General features: G+C 56.3%; 1 non-coding gene across 1 annotated transcript; it reads left to right on the forward strand.

Moving 5' to 3' along the window:
• Positions 1-4,577: 4,577 nt before the first annotated feature.
• MIR493 (microRNA mir-493) lies at positions 4,578-4,666 on the forward strand. The gene has a single exon (NR_031330.1). It is a non-coding gene; the product is annotated as a microRNA mir-493 (primary transcript).
• The last annotated feature ends 7,609 nt before the right edge of the window (positions 4,667-12,275 follow it).

A 12,275-nucleotide genomic window follows, 5' to 3' on the forward strand; every position in this document is an offset into this window, starting at 1 on the left:
CTTTAGAATCTGTAGACTGGGAGGTTCTGAGAATCTGATATCATCATTTATGCCATTCAGACATAGCTACAATGATATATCCTAGAAACTGACTTATTTTCTGCAGTTGGAGTCTGCAGGAACAGGGAGCAGCTAGCATGCATTCTTGAAAAACACATCCTAACGATGCCAACATCGTTTTGGTGATGTTTCCTGGAAATTCATTCGAATCTGGAACTGTGCACACAAGAGCTTCTTTTATGAGTAATTGGAACTCAAGACCTGGGTTGGAGTGGAGGAGAAATGTTGTCTTAGAGGACTGCCCCACCACCCACTGTCATTGGGCCAAGTTATTTTAGATTTCCAAGAACAGGCAATTATTAGAATCACTCCTTGCTGATTTCCTAGAAGTCCGCACAACAGTCTCTTAAGCCAAATGTGAAACGGGTGTGCCAGCGGGCTCATAATGTTTGTGAAAAAAATGTGAAGTTGCTCTGTGACATCATCAGCTGCAGGAAGCAAGGCTCAAAGTCGATCGGCGGTAGTGGAAATAAGGACAGAGGGAGCTTCTGGACCAGGGGCAGAGCCTCCAGACTTGACGCAGGTCGGAGATGATGATGCAGCCCCTCCCAGGAAGGCTGTCGAGCTGTCAAAGGTTTTCTGGACAGTGCTAAGTATTGTGCTGAGACTCTGGGAGAAGAGACAGATTTGATTCAGTCCCTGCCCTCCAAGTGCAAAAGACTAAATTCCAGGTGCTGTTGCTGCTGTGGTCTCAGTGTAGAGGGCTCCCCTTTGGTCAGGCCTGGATGGTCCATGGTGGTCTCCCAGTCAGCTCCCATTTTACAGATGGAAACACTGAGGCTGAGAGACAGATTGGTTACTCGATGTCCATTTAGACCAGACCTCTCTCTCTGGAGGTCAAATCTTCCAGACAACAGACTGCCTCTGACTGTTCTGAGATTCAGGAAGAGACCGGAAGGCTGAGCGGATTGCCCACAGACACCCATCAAGAGAGCAGGAGTGGGAAGACTTGGCGCCACACCTCCTGTCTCCTCGGGCAGGTTGACCGCGATGGTACCCGTGCTCCAGGATCCCAGCCCAGCACCACACTGGAAGACCAGGCCAGAGGGAGTGAGGCTGCTCGGCGGGATGGAGTGATGGGACAGGAAGACCCCCTTCTGGGGATCTAGGGAGCCAGGCTCAGCCACCATTTGTCTCTGACTGTCCCGTGGGGCTTTAGTCCCCCCGTCAGTCACTCTGTCCTCCTCCGTTTTGGAGGAATGTTCTCTGATGGGAGCCCCCGTTTTGCTTAGTGAGTAGTGACCACTTGGTGAAATGGATTCACCGCGAGGAGGCAGGCAATCCCTGAGGGAGATGAAAATCACGGCCTTCTTCCTTCCCAGGAGGGGTCGGCTCGTGCCCCAGATTTCGTGGATACTGCCAGCTCTGCTCTTAGAGGAAGCAATAACGCAGAAGATGCCCTGGGCTGCCATTTTCCCCCAGATGACTATAACCTTCCCTTCTAATCCACGCTGGCGGCCATCATCTTGTTCCCTAAATTCAAGTTGACCTGGGCATCCTCTATGTTCTGTGGCAACCCTATGTGTGTGCTAAGTCACTGTAGTCGTGTCAGACTCTCTGTGACCCTGTGGACCCTAGCCCACCAGGCTCCACTGTCCATGGGATTCTCCAGGCAAGAATACTGCAGAGGGCTGCCATGGACTCCACCGGGGGATCTTCCTGACCCAGGGATTGAATTCGGGTCTCTTAAGTGTCCTGCATTGGCAGGGGGGCTCTTTACCACTAGTGCCACCTGGGAGGCCCTGGCGGCTGGGAAGCCGGGGGGCTGGGGTAAGACAGGGGCTGGCAGCCTTCAGAAAGCTTTCTCTCAAGCCCCCTTCACGTGGAGGGGTGTCCCCCACACAGGCCAGTGGGAGGCAGGAGACCCCCGACTCCCCAGCACTTCTCAGGAGAAAGTTTGGCCTCTTACTCTCAGCCCTGCACCCTGCACTCAAGTTGAGCCTTCAGGGAAGTCAGTCCCGGGAGCGGCAAAGACTCTACAGAGGCCCGGCCCACTCGTGGGTGGGCGGAGGCGGGTTGGAAGGACAAATGGGCAGGGCAGTGAGGGGCAAGACAGCAGCCAACTGGTCCAGAGTCAGACCCAATTCCAGCCAAGTGTTACTCAAGTGATCGGCGGAGGAGGGGGAGCCCCACCCAGGGAGACCTCTATCAGGCTGATTTGATAGCTGGTACTTGCCAGAAGCCCATAGTCCGCCGCCTCCCCGCGGCTGTGGGGCCTCCAAGGCCAGAGCTTCTCTGGGCTCCAAGTGGCCCTGGGAGTGGGTGTGGGTGGGCCGGGAGGGGGCTGGCAGGGCGTTGTGGATCGTTACCTATATACCTGCACTTCACAAAGCACTTTATCTGTCTGCTTGGTGTTGGTTGATGGTGGCAGGAGTGGATGGATGTGTGCCTGTTGGGGCTGGGTATCCCTTGGGCCCCCCACGTCACAGGGGAGACCTTAGGGCTCAGAGACAGATACTCACGTGTCCATAGGGCGCTGGGCCCAGAAGAGGTCTTTTCTGAGATACTCTGGCCGGGGCCTCGGTGCCCAGGAATTGGGCCACGCTGCTAGAAGCAAAGCCCCCAGGGCACCCCTGCCTGGTCATCTGGGGTTAATGACCCAAGCTGGAACTTGCCTCTTTAGAACTGGATGTGACCTCAAAGGGTCTTAGCCAACACTCCCCATGCAGCCCAGACTCATGCCACCTGCAAGGGGGCTGTTTCTGAAGGTTTCTGCCACCTGAAATCCCTGACTCAGAGATCAGTCTGCACCCCTTCACCCCAGCTCCTGCACTGCCCCCAGCACTGGATAGGTGCTTGGGTGGCTGCCCCAGGTTAGGCTCAAGTGCTCTCCCGACCCCGGGGGATGGTGCTCACGGTGCAGGGGGGCCCTAGCCTCGGTTGGGGGATGGATGTGTTTGATCCTGCCTGTGTGTGCATGGGTGTGTGCATGTGTGCAAATGTGTGTGTGCATGTGTGTGTGAGAGAGTGAGAGAGATGGTGGAGAGTGACTGGAAATGAGAGACCGTGGGTCTCTCCCTAACCTCAGATGCCCTGAATCTGAACTCCACATCCGGATCCCCCGCAGACCCACTCTCTGCAGTACCCCCTGCCACAAGCCCCCTGTAGCTTCCCACCAGCCCATCTGTCATCCAGTTCTGCCACCATGAGCAGGAGAGTGGCATCCTCTGTCCTCACCCCTTACCCTTCCCTGTCCGCACCTCCCCCACCCCGCCCACCGCAAGGCCTCTCCTTGGCAATCTTGCCCCCAAGAGCTGTTGACGCCCCCTCTTACCAGCTGTGCCCAGTGTTCCTGAGTGGGGCCTCCCCTGCCTGCAGCCCCCCAGTTCCTCCCTCCCCACCTGGGACTCTGATCAGTTCCTCCCGGCCAGCCCCGAGAACCCAGTTTCCCCAGCAGCTCACAGTATTTGTCCAGCCACCTCCTGGATGGAGGGATAGGGTGTTGAGCTGGACATGTTGGGTGCTGCCCAGTCTCTGCAGCCTGCTCAGCCTCCCTGGCCACTGCCTGGGGCGTCTGCCACCCACGGGCGCTGGCCAGGACCTCTGGACCCAGATGTTGGCCACGGCACTGCAGCCTCGACAGAGCCTCAGACCTGGACGATGCCTGCAACCCCACGGCACTCAGCCCAGAGGCTGCTCCGTCCAGGTCAGTTCCCACCTGGTTGTCCCAGGTGCGCCCTCCCCTCCTCATCTGGGGGATGCGTCTACCCGAGATTCAGAATCCAGAAGGGTGGTGTTTGTCTTTGCAGCGCTTAGGGTTGCGTTGGTCTGGATTGAAGGTGCTAAAAACGCCAGACTTTTGCTGATGAAAGTCTGTTTTGTCTGATTGATTTGCCAGTGAGGTTGAGAGTGGATGAATCCAATGAGCTCTGTGCTTTTGACAGATACATATCTACATTTACGTATTTTATATATATATATATATATCTCACATAAATATTATGTGATACCCAGGAAGTCACATCATTGCAACTCTGTAAGCTTGACGTGAAAGCTTTGTTGCCAATTTAAAAGTGGGCTGGGGGAAGGGGGGATTAGGTAGCTTTTCAAAATTCCTTCCTGGGGAATGCCCCCACTCTAGGGCATCCACTGTTCCTCACTGGCAAGTTTCTCAGCTTGGTAGTGGTTCTCTGAGCTTTGTACAAAATGGGTATTCTGTTAATGCAGGTGGGCAGGGGTGTTAGCTGGCACTCCAGGTCCCATCTTGAGCCTCAGAGATTTCTAGGCCAGTCTGTGGGGCCTGGATTCCTCCTGCACCCACCTCTAGTATTGGGGGTCCATCTCATGCATGTCTGTCCCCACGGGTGCCCTTGTCCTGGCTCCCCTCACCCAGCACTGCTTCACTGTACGCCGCAAGTCCTGGGTCCTGGCCCATCCTTCCCCGTGGGCCGGTCACCTCGGGCTCTCATCACCTCCACCTGGCCTCATCCTGAGCACAGCATCTCATCTCACTGTGGACCTGGCCATCACCCATCCATCATCTGCCTCACTCCATCATCCTCGCTTCGGGGCTCCCTCTGGCCCCCAGGGCCTTGTACATGGTAGGCTTTCATTCATTCGTTTGCACATTCGGTGAAGGTCTACTGTGTGCCAGGCCCTGTGCCAGGCAGCAAGTAAATGGACATGGACCGTGGGAGTGCACGCCTCGGGCAGACGCAGGAGAGCCGGTGGATGGCAGAGAGCCTGGGCCAGGGCGGCTTGGGTGTGCAGGGCGGCTTGGGTGTGTGGGTCTGACTGTGTGGGTGCGCGGAGGCTCAGCCCAGGTCCTGTTGAGTGGGTTCTGCAAGGAGAGCCCACCTGTGCCCACTTTCTTCCCCACTGGTAGCTGGCATCTCAGAATGGCACCAGGACCCCAGACCCTCCCAGCCTGCTCATGGGGGTCATTGCTCCCAGGGCCCTGGCACAGGTCTGGTCCCTCTGGCAGCCTTAGCTCCTTGTACTGTGTGCCCCATTCCCTGGGTCAGCCTCTCCATTGTCCCCTTTGTTGGGGATCACCCATTCCTGCCCAGATCCTTTGATGTCGGTTCACATCTTTCCCTTTTCAGATGGTAAAACTGATGCTCAAATGGTTTCCCGAGTGTCATAAAGGACTCAGAGGGAGGGTTAAGGACTGAATTTTGTGCTCTTTCCACCAAAGTTGAAAGGAATTAATGAATGAATGACATGAGAGAAGGGAAGTGGGTGGGGAGGACAGACTTCTCAGCCTTGGAGTGGTTTCAAGGCGGAGATGGACCACCTCAGAGGAGGGAGAGTCACAGAGCCACCCAGTCTGTGAAGGAGGGTTACACTTCCTTGTTGAATAGTGGAAAAGGAAGTGAATTTCTCATAGAGAAAAATTTATTCCATTGTAAAATTCTGAGCAATCTCTTTGTAGTTTAGACCATTACACCATATTTGTTTTGAATCATGGTGGCAAGGATGGTTTGATCTATTGACTTGAATGTCTTTGCTTGGTCAAGTGGTGATGGTCAAATATCCAACTAGGAAGTTTCCAGGTTTTGGAGAGTTAGAAACAGGAACCCTTTAGTGTCCATGAAGACCTTGTAGACTTTCTGGTAATGGGGGGCCAGTTTGTGGGGTGCAGTGGTGAAAGTCTTCAAGGCCTTCTCTAAGGATTGGAGTGGACTCAGCTTTAGGGGACCTTGAGGGTCATCACATGGTTTAGGTTTGGGATTCTCCCTTTGGTGAGGGACTTCTTTAACTTTCAGGATTGTCACATTACCTATTAGAGTTTGAAACTGAATCAGAATTAGTGTGGGATGTGCAGTCTTGATTGAGAGTCTATAGGGATGAGGAGGCACAAGGAAGGGAGTCCCCATGAGGATGTCCATCATCTCCCTGGGTGTGGCTGCTCTTCATGGGATGATTGAGGCTGAAAAGCATTCTGAGGTTCATACCACAGCTATACACCACCCCACTGAGAGTAAAGACCTTTTTCTCTACTTAGGGGTCACACAGAGCCCCTCCTCCACAAAGCTGTCACACAGATCACATATATGTCACATAGAGTCCCTCCTCCACTCAGGTGTCACATAGAACCCGTGCTCCACTCAGGTGTCATATAGAGTCCCTCCTCCACTCAGGTGTCACACAAGCCCCTCCTCCACTCAGGTGTCACATAGAACCCGTGCTCCACTCAGGTATTACATAGAACCTGTCCTCCACTCAGGTGTCATATAGAGTCCCTCCTCCACTCAGGTGTCACACAGATCACATAGATGTCACATAGAGCCCCTCACCCACTTAGGTATCATGTAGAACCCAGCCTCCACTCAGGTGTCACGTAGAACCTGTCCTCCACTTAGGTGTCATATATAACCCCTCCTCCACATAAGTGTCACACAAGCCCCTCCTCCACTCAGGTGTCACATAGAGTCCCTCTTCCACTCAGGTGTCACATAGAACCCTCCTCCACTCAGGTGTCACACAAGCCCCTCCTCCACTCAGGTGAACCATAGAACCTTCCTCCACTCAGGTATCACTAAGAACCCCTCCTCTGATCAGAGTCACAGAGACCGCGCTCCACTTGGATGTCATATAGAGTCCCTCCTCCACGCAAGTATCCCCTTCTTCCTTCAGGTGTCACATTTAGACCCTCCTCCACTCAAGTGTCATACCGATCCTCTCTTCCTTTCACACAGAGACCCTCCTCCACGCAGGTGTCACAGGGGCCCCTTCTTCTCATCTTGTGTCCCATAGCTCCCCTCTCCACTCAGGAGTCACACAGAGTCCCTCCTGAACTCAGGAGTCACCCTGAGCCTCTTCTCTGCTCATGTGTCCCGTGGAGTCCTCCTTCTCTCGTGTGTTACCCTGAGTCCTGCTCACATGTTGCAGTTGAGTCCATTCTTCTCTCAGTTATAATGCAGAGCCCCTCCCTGACCTATCGGTCACTTTCTGTCCCTGTTCCACCCGCATGTTTCACGGAGCCTTCTCACTGTGGTCTCCCACTGGCCCTCTCCCATCTTGAGCCACACACAGAGCTCCTCTGCCCCTGTGTGTGGTCGTGAGCCCACTCCCCAGCCATATGTCACTGGGGACTGTCTACTCATGTGTCACACCTTCCCTCCCCCCGTGTACGCGTCACACTGAGCTCCGCCCGCACTTGGCTGTCCTCCATGCACTTTCCGGCGTCACCTGGAGGTACTCTTTACCCTCGTGTCAGGCCAAGCTCTCCCCGCTTCTCTGTCACACTAACCTCTCTCCTGTATCTATGCATCACTGGAATCCCTCCCCACCAGGGTCACACATGCACTTTTGTGTCACGCCAAGCCCCTCGTCCGCACGTTGTCACGCCAGTCCCTTCCTGGCTCGTGAGTCACACGGAGCCCCTCTTTACCCGTATGTCACCCAAGACCCCCTGCTCATGGGTCACACTGAGCCTCTCCTCCACCCTGGTCACACTAGCACCCCCCAGTTATGTGTCGTGTGGATTCCCTCCTGCCGCTCATGTCGCTCAGAGCTCCTTCCCCACGTCTGTACCACGTTAAGTATCTGAATGTGTTTGGGTCACACTGCGCCTGTTTCACGTGTCACCCTGAGCCCCATGACCCATCCATGGGTCCACCGAGCCCCTCCCCTTCTTCCTGGTCGCATGGTGCTCTTCCTCCACACATGGCCGTCTGCACCTCCCCACTCACTGTCACACTGAGTCTCTCCTTCACGACTGAGCCACGGTCACCCTCTCTTACTTGTGCGTGACACCGGGTCCCTTACTCAGGTGTCACGTGGAGCTTTCCTCCCACCTGTGACTCACCTGGTCTCATCTGCACTCGTGTGTCAGGAGCGGTCTCTTCCACCACGTGTCACACAGAGCGTCCCGACCCGTGTGTCACGGCAGGCCCTCCCCCAGCCGTACATTAGATGCAAGCCCTGCAGCATACATGGGTCCGACTAAACCGCTCCCTCGGCATGTGTCCCGAGGAGCCTCTCGCCCTGTCCTGTGTCCCACTGAGCTCCTCCCCCTTTCACGTTACTCACTAACACCTTGCCCTGTCCTGTGTCCATGAGCACCACTGAGTTGCTCACATGTTCTTAAGTCCCACTAGATCCTCTTCCTTCCGTGTGTTCCCTAGGGCTCTTACCTGTGTCCTACTGAACTCTTCCCCTGTTCCTGGATAAAACCGAGCCCCTTACTTTTCCATGTGTCCACTGAGCCCTCCCCCTTTAATGTGTCCCTCTGAGCCTTCCCCTTTTCATGTATCCCACTGAGCCCTCCCCCTTTCATGTATCCTGCTGAGCCCCTCCCCCTTTCATGTGTCCCTCTTAGCTCCACTTTCATGTATCCTGCTGCACCCCTCCCCCTTTCATGTATCCCGCTGAGCCCCTCCTCCTTTCATGTGTCCTGTTGAGCCCCTCCCCTTTTCATGTATCCCTCTGAGCCCTCCCCCTTTCATGTGTCCCTCTGAGCCCCTCCCTCCTTTCAGGTGTCCCTCTGACCCCCGCCCCCTTAATGTGTCCACTGAGCTCCTCCCTTTAACATGTATCCCTCTGAGCCCCTCCTCCTTTCATGTGTCCTGTTGCACCCCTCCCCCTTTCATGTGTCTCTCTGAGACCCTCCCCCTTTCATGTATCCCACTGAGACCCTCCCCCTTTCATGTATGCCTCTGAGCCCCTCCCCTGTCATGTATCCCTCTGAGCCCCTCCCCTTTGATGTATCCCTCTGAGCCCCTCCCCTTTCCTGTGTTCCTCTGAGCCCCTCCCCTTTCATGTATCCCTCTTAGCCCCTCCCCTTTCATGTATCCCTCTGAGCCCCTCCCCTTTCCTGTGTCCCGCTGAGCTCCTCCCCTTTACTGTGTTCCTCTGAGCCCCTCCCCCTTTCATGTATCCCTCTGAGCCCCTCCCCTTTCATGTATCCCACTGAGCCCCTCCCCATTCATGTGTCTCACTGAGCCCCTCCTGTATCCCTCTGAGCCCCTCCCCTTTCATGTATCCCGCTGAGCCCCTCCCCTTTCATGTATCCCTCTGAGCCCCTCCCCTTTCATGTATCCCTCTGAGCCCCTCCCCTTTCATGTATCCCTCTGAGCCCCTCCCCTGTCATGTATCCCACTGAGCCCCTCCCCATTCATGTGTCTCACTGAGCCCCTCCTGTATCCCTCTGTGCCCCTCCCCTTTCATGTATCCCTCTGAGCCCCTCCCCCTTTCATGTATCCCTCTGAGCCCCTCCCCTTTCATGTATCCCTCTGAGCCCCTCCCCTTTACTGTGTTCCTCTGAGCCCCTCCCCTTTCATGTATCCCTCTGAGCCCCTCCCCTGTCATGTATCCCACTGAGCCCCTCCCCATTCATGTGTCTCACTGAGCCCCTCCTGTATCCCTCTGTGCCCCTCCCCTTTCATGTATCCCTCTGAGCCCCTCCCCCTTTCATGTATCCCTCTGAGCCCCTCCCCTTTCATGTATCCCTCTGAGCCCCTCCCCTTTACTGTGTTCCTCTGAGCCCCTCCCCTTTCATGTATCCGTCTGATTCCCTCCCCTTTCATGTGTCCCTCTGAGCCCCTCCCCTTTCATGTATCCCTCTGAGCCCCTCCCCTTTGATGTATCCCTCTGAGCCCCTCCCCTTTCCTGTGTTCCTCTGAGCCCCTCCCGTTTCATGTATCCCTCTGAGCCCCTCCCCTTTCCTGTGTCCCGCTGAGCTCCTCCCCTTTACTGTGTTCCTCTGAGCCCCTCCCCCTTTCATGTATCCCTCTGAGCCCCTCCCCTTTCATGTATCCCGCTGAGCCCCTCCCCATTCATGTGTCTCACTGAGCCCCTCCCCTTTCATGTATCCCTCTGAGCCCCTCCCCTTTCATGTATCCCTCTGAGCCCCTCCCCTTTCATGTATCCCCTCTGAGCCCCTCCCCTTTCATGTATCCCCTCTGAGCCCCTCCCCTTTCATGTATCCTCTGAGCCCCTCCCCTGTCATGTATCCCTCTGAGCCCCTCCCCTTTCCTGTGTCCCTCTGAGCCCCTCCCCATTCATGTGTCTCACTGAGCCCCTCCCCTTTCATGTATCCCTCTGAGCCCCTCCCCTGTCATGTATCCCTCTGAGCCCCTCCCCTTTCCTGTGTCCCTCTGAGCCCCTCCCCATTCATGTGTCTCACTGAGCCCCTCCCCTTTCATGTATCCCTCTGAGCCCCTCCCCTTTCATGTATCCCGCTGAGCCCCTCCCCTTTCATGTATCCCTCTGAACCCCTCCCCCTTTCATGTGTCCCCTGAGTCCCTCCCCCTTTCAAGTATCCCTCTGAGCCCCTCCCCTTTCATGTGTCCCTCTGATTCCCTCCCCTTTCCTTTGTCCCGCTGAGCCCCTCCCCTTTCCTGTGTCCCTCTTAGTGCCTCCTCATTCATGTGTCTCACTGAGCCCCTCCCCTTTCATGTAACCCTCTGAGCCCCTCCCCCTTTCAAGTATCCCTCTGAGCCCCTCGCCTTTCATGTATCCCTCTGATTCCCTCCCCTCTCCTTTGTCCCACTGAGCCCCTCCCCTTTCCTGTGTCCCTCTTAGCCCCTCCCCCTTTCAAGTATCCCTCTGATTCCCTCCCCTTTCCTGTGTCCCTCTTAGCCCCTCCCCATTCATGTGTCTCACTGAGCCCCTCCCCTTTCATGTATCCCTCTGAGCCCCTCCCCTTTCATGTGTCTCACTGAGCCCCTCCACCTTTCTTGTATCCCTCTGATCCCCTCCCCTTTCATGTTTCCCGCTGAGCCCCTCCCCCTTTCATGTGTCCCACTGAGCCCCTCCCCATTCATGTATCCTGCTGAGCCCCTCCCCTTTCATGTATCCCTCTTTGCCCCTCCCCTTTCATGTGTCCCTCTGAGCCCCTCCCCTTTCATGTGTCCCTCTGAGCCCCTCCCCTTTCATGTATCCCGCTGAGCCCCTCCCCTTTCATGTATCCCACTGAGCCCCTCCCCTTTACTGTGTCCAGTTGAGCCCCTCCCCTTTCATGTGTCCCGCTGAACCCTTCCCCTTTCATGTATCCTGCTGAGCCCCTCTCCTTTCATGTATCCCTCTGAGCCCCTCCCCTTTCTTGTGTCCCACTGAGCCCCTCCCCTTTCATGTATCCTGCTGAGCCCCTCCCCTTTCGTGTATCCTGCTGAGCCCCTCCCCTTTTATGTGTCCCTCTGAGTCCCTCCTCTTTCATGTGTCCCTCTGAGCCCCTCCCCCTTTCATGTGTCCCGCTGAACCCCTGCCCCTTTCACGTTTTACATGTGTACTCCCCTTCTCATGTCATTGAGTCCCTTCCTTCTCCAGCTCCACCCAGAGCCTCTTCACCTGTGTGTTGTGACACACACATGATCCCCATGAGACCCTTGCCCCACAACGTCACACCTGGCTCCCCCTCCCCCCGTGTGTGACTGAGTCCCTTCCCCACCCTCGCGTTATACTGAGCATCTCTTCCTGGGTCCTGGGTCACACTTTCCTGGGTCACACTGAGTCCCCCCACTTATGTGTCCTGTGACACCCCATCCCCACTCATGTCACACTGAGCCCCCCATGCCACATAGAGTCCTTGCTCTACTCCTGGGTCCCTCTGAGCCCCTCCTCTTCCTGGGTGTGACACTGAGCCCTGTGCCCACTCTGTTCACATACACCCCCACCCCACCTATGTGTCACATTGAGTCCCCCATCCTGTGTTACACTGAGAAGCCTCTTATCTCTCCTGTGTCCTCTTGAGCCCCTCTCCCTCTCATGTATCCTGTGGAGCACCCCGTCCCCCCAATACGTGTCACCTGGAGCCCCTTCCCGGTCATGTCATTTGAGGCCCACTACTTGTGTGTAACGCTGACTGGGTGAGAACAACTTCATGCAGGCATTGATGCACAGTCGCCAGCTTCAGCACGATGCCTTTCTTCGTCCCCTTCATGCACGTGCAGACCCTGGGCACTCCTGTGGGGCCCTGGCCACACAGGGCCATGTACTCAAGCTTGTTGACCCCTGCCAGCCTCTTCCCGCCCCAGGCTGGGCCGTCTCTGAGGGCCCCCTCCTCGGAGGGGGCAGGTTAGGTCCGCGGTGGGACACTCCTGAGGGGTGGGTTCCAGGGGCCCACCGTCGGACTTGGTGGCCAGGAGCAGACAGGCCGAGAGGTGGGGATGGGGCCGGCCCTGGGGCTTCTCCCGCTGATGGGGCCACGGCTGGGTTCCCTGGAAGGCGCGCTCTCCAAGGACCAGCCCCGGGACAGACAGGTGGACGTCAGAGAGACCGTGGTGCCCTTTGCTTCCAGGACTGGGGGCGCAGGGCCTGGCCAGGGCAGG

The sequence above is a fragment of the Bos taurus genome, chromosome 21 (assembly GCF_002263795.3).
Source record: "Bos taurus isolate L1 Dominette 01449 registration number 42190680 breed Hereford chromosome 21, ARS-UCD2.0, whole genome shotgun sequence".
Taxonomy (NCBI): domain Eukaryota; kingdom Metazoa; phylum Chordata; class Mammalia; order Artiodactyla; family Bovidae; genus Bos; species Bos taurus.